This window comes from Pinus tabuliformis, chromosome 4_1 (genome assembly GCF_031772625.1).
Source record: "Pinus tabuliformis cultivar Carrire ecotype Pingquan chromosome 4_1, CPIR1, whole genome shotgun sequence".
Taxonomy (NCBI): Eukaryota; Viridiplantae; Streptophyta; class Pinopsida; order Pinales; family Pinaceae; genus Pinus; species Pinus tabuliformis.
Window position 1 is genome coordinate 426,629,375 of NC_142303.1, and position 6,939 is coordinate 426,636,313.

Genomic DNA, 6,939 nt, shown 5'->3' on the forward strand with positions numbered 1-6,939 from the left:
CAATTTAATAACTATAGAACGATTAATAATCAATATTCAAGGATTTTGAGGGATATATGATGAAAATGTATGGATAAATGATATGTTTTTGGGAAGGAAAAAGGGTCTTAGGATGATACCAACATCTCTCCCCGACTTAAGGACTTAGCATGTCCTCATGCTACCCCAGAAGTACTCCCCTTGAACTCTGTGCTTGCATGGATCTCTGCTGCCTTGAGCAAGGTATCTACATTCTTCTTCACCTGGTGATCCTTCTGTCCCTTGAGCTCCTGCTTTAACTTTTTATATTTCTCTTTAAGAGCCTTCTTCTGATTGTACCACTTAGTGGCCCAGTTGGAAATCTCAGATTGCTCAGTCTCTAACTCACTGATTCTTTCCTTTAGCTTTTCATTTGTCTTCTGTGTTTCTGTGCTTTGCGCCCCGAGCATTTCATTTTCTCTTTTAATAACCTTTTCCAACATGTTAGCTTCCATGAGCTCTTCTTTCAATTCTTCAATTTGTTTTTCTAACTTCTTCTGTCTTTTGGTGGGAGGTGGTGAACATTTTTCCTGTTTGTTATGGCTTTCCACCTCTATGTCAACTTCTGGTGCTGGTGGTGAATGATCACCACTTTCAACATCCATTTGTGCAGGGGCATGAGATTCAAATTGGTCTTCTTGCAGCTGAGTTTTTGGTGTCCTCCTTGTTCTTCGGGAGTAGGTGGTAAAAATTTTGTCTTTCTCAGCCCTCTTGGCATCCTCTTTTTGCATGTTCCTTGTCCTTATGCTGCCCACAGGTTGAGGTGCTCTGCTGGCCTTGGACACTGGAATTTCCTCATCTATGTCCTTCATAAACCCATAATCTTCTTGCACTTCTTCTTTTTCCTCCTCATCTCTAATTTGGTTGACAGCTAGGAATTCTTTCCATGGCTTCCCTCGCTTCTGCAACTCATGTTCAATGAGGATTTTAATCAGGCCAAAATGGTACATGCTTTTGTCCTCATTCCCTTTTTGTTTCTGGATAGTTTTGGCCATCTTTGTTAAACTTTGCAGCAGAAAATATGGCACACTGATTACACATTGTTTCTTTAAATGGAGGAGTAGCTTGATGTGGTATAGATAAACAATGTTGTATCTACCTTCACAGGTTATAAACTTTTGAAGAATGTAAACCATTTCATCCCAAGGATGAACTAACCAGCTTCTTGGAACTCCCTTCTTCTAGTTTACTGAGGAAACTCTAGATCTGGACATGAACTGTGTCCATGATTTCTCCTTGAATTGCTTGGTTTTGAAGTACTTCTCTCCTTCAGGACTAATTCCAATTGCCTGAGCTATAGTATCCTCTGAGATTCTGAAGGAGAAGTTGCCTATTAGGGCCTTTTCTCCATTAAAGGTAAAGGCAAATTGTTTTGTGACTTCTTCATTACTCCCATGGAATTTTTCCAGAAAAGGTAGCCACTGTGTTTCTCTAAGAATCTCAATACAGTCCTCATGGTATTGTGAGCTATCGAATGTACTGGGTTCGACCCTATTAGTCATGGTGATGGCAGAGGGTTGTGCCTCTAACCCTTCTCTGTCTATACCCTTAAAATTTTAACACAGAAATGTCAAGTTGGTTTCCTGGCATATATCGCTTCCTTCAGTCTTCAATTATGATGCTTGGCTGGTCGATGTGACTGTGGTGGGAGTTAGAGATAGAATGGTGATGCTTCCCTTTTCGGCGCTCACCGGTTTCACTGTGTAAACCGACCCCAAACAGTGATACTCTCCTCGGCGCTCCTTGTTCAGATTTTCACTTTGTAACCCCACTCAAATGATAACAATCTCCTCGGCGTTCCTTGCTTCACTCTTTCACTTTGTAACTCTACTCGAATGATAACAATCTCCTCGCGTTCCTTGCTTCACTCTTTCACTTTGTAAGTTATGGGAACCGAGGGTGGAAAGGATGTGAAATAACCTGTACTCGCCTTACAATGTAATCATTCATTTAAAAACAGAGTGCTGTACGCTTGTATGCATGTTAGCATAAGAACGCTGAGAGCGTACCCATAGTGTTGAGCTATAATGCTGGGTGGCGAGGTTATGATTCGGGTGTGTGTGGTGTAAAACATATAGGCCGCTTGTTATGATTTGACTGTATGGGGTGAAGAATATATATATAGGCCGCTTCTGTCTCATCCGTTGTATTTTTTTTTTTTTTTAAACAAACACACAGCTCACCACGTGCCCTTTTCAATTATACTCGGTCATGTAGAGAATGTTGGTATGCCTGTAGGGTATATGACATGGTGAATGTGTTGGTGATGGGTTTTAGGGATAGGTTGATGTAGGGAAATGATGAAACTTGGTGGGATAAGGGTGATAAGTGGATGTATGAAGGTGTCCTTGAAATCAATTACAACAGCTTATAGTCACCAAAATTACATTAAAAACTAATCTAGGAAATTAAATGCCCAAGAACAGAAATACATTACTCTTTTGTTGATCATTTGACATGCTGAGTTGCTAATCCTTTTGACTGTTCTTTTTGACAGGTCCTCTGAGGGAGGTTGAATACACAGGTCCTTTGAGAAAAGTTTTGAAGATGTAACAGGTCCCTTTGAAAAATTGGAATGTACAGGTCCCTTTTTGAAGACTGAAAATGTAATCGGTCCCTTGGAAAACTGAAGATGCAATAGGTCCCTTAAGAAAATTTGAAGATACAGGTCCCTTGGAAAAAATGAAGATGCAATAGGTCCCTTAAGAAAATTTGAAGATACAGGTCCCTTGGAAAAACTGAAGATGTTCATGCAGCTCTTTGTATTGTTACAGGTTCACTGAGCTTGCAATTTGCTGGAAGTCTTGGTGCCCAAATCCTTGTAAAAGCTTGGTGGAAGTCTGTTGAAGTAGCCTTTGATGTCAAGAATTTTTTTAACAGGTCCCAACTGAATGTTTTAAACAGGTCCCTTTACTGCTGGTTGGAATGTCTCAAACAGGTGTCGATTGCTTTAACAGGTCCCTTCTGAATATCTTAAACAGGTCCCATTGCTGCTGATGTTAATAGCAAGATGTCTTGAACAGAACAGGTCCCCCTGCAAAATATTTATAACCAGGTCCCTCTGAAAATCATGACAGAACAGCTTATTTGTTAAAGTCTGGAATGCTGGTAACAAGCTGCTGTTGGAAATTTACAGTGAAATATAGAATAAGAAATCTGAAGAATTTACAAGGGAGAGATAAAAGTAACAGAACAGATGTCTCCCTCTCCCCGACTGAAAGTTTGACTTGTCCTCAAGTCATGATGCAACTAAGAAATGAAACAATGAACAACAGAAAGAGAATTCATACCCGCCAATAAATTGGTTTTCAGGTAGGAATTCGGGGTTAGATTGTGCCAGATACTGGTTTTCACATCTAACCCATTATTTTTTTTTTTTTTAGTTTTTGTTTTATTTATTTTTTATTTTTATTATTTTTGTTTTTTTTTTCTTTTTATTTTTTCTTCTTGATTTTGAAATTGAAAGGAAATAAAACTAAGGCAGTGATACTGCAGCTGAGGGCTGCAGTACCTCAACCTCTTCTTGCTGAGATAGTGTATGCAGAAAATCTTGCTTGCTGATGGGCTTGTTGTACAGCTTCAGGCGATGACCATTGACTATGAAAGAATGACCTTTGCCATCAATAGTTTGGAGTTTTACTGAACCATTGTCATAAGCCTGAACAATTTCATAAAGGCCCATCCAATGGGTGGTGAACTTAGCTTTATGATCCTTGAATTTTGAATCAAAAAGCAAAGCCCAGTCACCTTCCTTGAAGTGCTTCTTCTTAATGTGTGAATCATGCCATTGCTTCCTGTGCTTTTGCATGAGGGTGGTGGTTTGTTCTGCTTGCTGCCTCATCTCATCCAGCTGGTTCAACTGCTGGATTCTCTCTTTTTGTGCTTGATCCAAATCAATTAGCAAATCTGCAGCTAATTTAAAAGTGTGAATTTGGAATTCAATAGGAAGCATGACATCCTTACCGTACACCAATTGGTATGGTGTAAATCCGGTGGTATCTTTCCAAGTAATCCGGTAAGCCCAGAGTGCCTCTTTGAGCTTTTCTTCCCAGTTTTTGCGGTTCATTGCAACAGTTTTGGTAATGATCCCCTCCAAAGTCTTGTTGGTTGATTCCACCTGCCCATTGGCCTGTGGATGGTAGGGGGTACTTTTCCTATGCTTTATTTGGTACTTGTCTGTGATGTCCTTCATGAGCTTGGAGGTGAATTGGGTACCTTGATCAGTGACAATTTCTCTTGGCACTCCATACCTCACAAAGATCTCCTCGAAAAGGAAATTGACTACTGTGTGTTCGGTTGCTCTTACCAGTGCTTTTGCTTCTGCCCACTTTGTGACGTAATCAGTACATACTAAGATGTACTTCTTACCATTAGAGGCTGGGTTGATAGGTCCTATGAAGTCCAGAGCCCACTTATCAAATGGTTCCAAGTGAACTTGGGGCTGAAGGGGCATCTGATCGGTAGCTGTGGGTCTGCCCATCCTTTGGCAGCTGTCACAACTCTTTACATACTTCTTGGCATCCTTGAAAATGGATGGCCAATAGTATCCAAGAGTAAGAACTTTGAAGGCTGTCCGCTTCGCTGCAAAATGCCCACCACACGGTTCATCATGGCAAGATTTTAAAATGTCAATTACCTCATCATTTCGTACACATCTCCTAATGATCATATCAAAACCAGTGTAAAAGAGATCGCCATTGAGCCATGAATATCTAACACTTTGTTTGATCAGTCTTTTCCTTTCCTTTGCAGTGAAATGTGGAGGTGTCCTACCTGTAGACAAGTAATTAGCTAAATCAGCAAACCAAGGAGTTACTATGGAAATTGCAAATAAGTGCTCATCCGGAAAAGAATCCTCAACAGGAACAATCTCACCTGGATTTTGCAGTCTAGATAGGAAATCTGCCACCTGGTTTTCTTTGCCTGGTCTATCTAACACTGTGATGTTAAATTCCTGTAACAATAGTAACCATCTGGTAACTCTGCCACTAGTTATTGGTTTATTCATGAGATGTCGAATGGCAGAGTGATCAGTATGTACAAAGACTTCATAACCAGTGATGTAATGGCGAAATTTATTCACAGCATAAATGATGGCAAGTGTTTCCTTCTCTGTAACTGTATAGTTTAGCTCGGCAGGTGTGAGATTTTTACTAATGAAATAAATTGCATATGTACAAGATTCTTCTTTTTGGCCTAAGCATGCACCTATGGTAGTGTCAGATGCATCGGTAAAAATATGAAATGGTAAGCTCCAATTAGGCCCTCTCAGGACTGGTGCAGTAGATAGTTTCTTCTTGAGTTGTTCAAATGCATGTTGGCAGTTCTCAGTCCAATTGAAAAATACATCTTTGGCTAGAAGTTTAAACAAAGGTAAGGCTATCTTGCTAAAATGTTCAATGAATCTGCGGTAATAGCTAGCATACCCGAGAAAACTTCTTACCTCTCTCTGGTTCCGTGGAATAGGCAAATCGGCAATAATCTGTATCTTGGCTGGGTCAACCTGGATGCCTTGAAAAGAGATATAATGGCCCAACACTATCCCTTCATTTAGCATCATGAAGCACTTTTCGTTGCTGAGGGACAGGTTAGCTTCAATACACCTTTTCAAAACTCTCTCTAGATTTTCTAATGCATGTTCAAAAGAATTGCCATATACTGAAAAATCATCCATATACACTTCAACACAATCATGAATCAAATCAGCAAAGATAGCTAACACAGCTCGCTGAAATGTAGCTGGAGCGTTACAAAGTCCAAATGGCAAAACATTGTAGGCATAGGTGCCCCAAGGACAGGTGAAGGTGGTTTTGTCCTGGTCTTCAGAGGCAATCCGGATCTGGTTGTAGCCACTGAAACCGTCAAGAAAGGAAAATGATGATTTGCCGGCTAGGGTGTCTAACACTTGGTCGATGAATGGCAGTGGGAAGTAGTCTTTGAGCGTGGCTTTGTTCAGCTGTCTGTAGTCAACACAGATACGCCACTTGCCATTCTTCTTAGGCACAATAACCAATGGGGATACCCACTGACTGTCAGAAATAGGATATATAAAGTTGACTCTCAAAACTTTTTGCAACTCCTCTCTGACAATGTCTTGGAGCATGGGGTTCATTCTTCTTTGTGGTTGCCTCACCGGTTTAATGGTGCTATCTGTGTAAATGTGGTGAGTGCATGTGTCGGGGTGAATCCCATGCATGTCAGTGTAATCCCAAGCAAAGGCTTTTTGGTACTTCGTCAAGAGTCTAATCAATTTTTCTTGTTGAGATGAGTCTAGGTGGTTGCCTATGTTCAAAGTTTTGCCTGGACTGATCTCTATGACTTGACTCTGTGTATTGGTGATGGATTGAACTGGAAAGATGTCATGAAATGTAGATTGCAAGGAATGGATAGTGCATGTTTCTTGAAAGTTTTGAGCTAGAAGTACATCTGCAGCATTATATTGTTCATTTCTCAAATTTTCAGATATATCAGGGTGTGAGAGAAATAATTCTACCAAATCAGTATTGTCTTCATGGAAATCATAGATCTGGTCAATGCTAAAAACAGATTGTACCTCCTCTTTGTCATTAAATTTGTCATCAAGCCACAAGTTATGTGTCACTGCAGGTGATTGTGCCGATGGATAGAGGGTGAGTTGTTTCCTTTCGGTCCCTCCAGAGATAATCATGTTACCTGATCGGCATCCAATAAATGCATCAGCAGTCGCTAACCATGGTCTACCTAGAATGATAGGATGTCCTCCTAGATTGGATTTGGGTTGAAGGACTAGGAAATCCACCGGATACTCTCAAGAGTCCAGTGAGACGATGATATCTTCCAAAATCCCCTCAGGAATGACTTTGGACCTATCAGCTAGTTCAAGAACAATTGTGGTATGTTGCAAATTCATGAGTTGGAGTGTTCTCATAGTTTCAAGGGTCA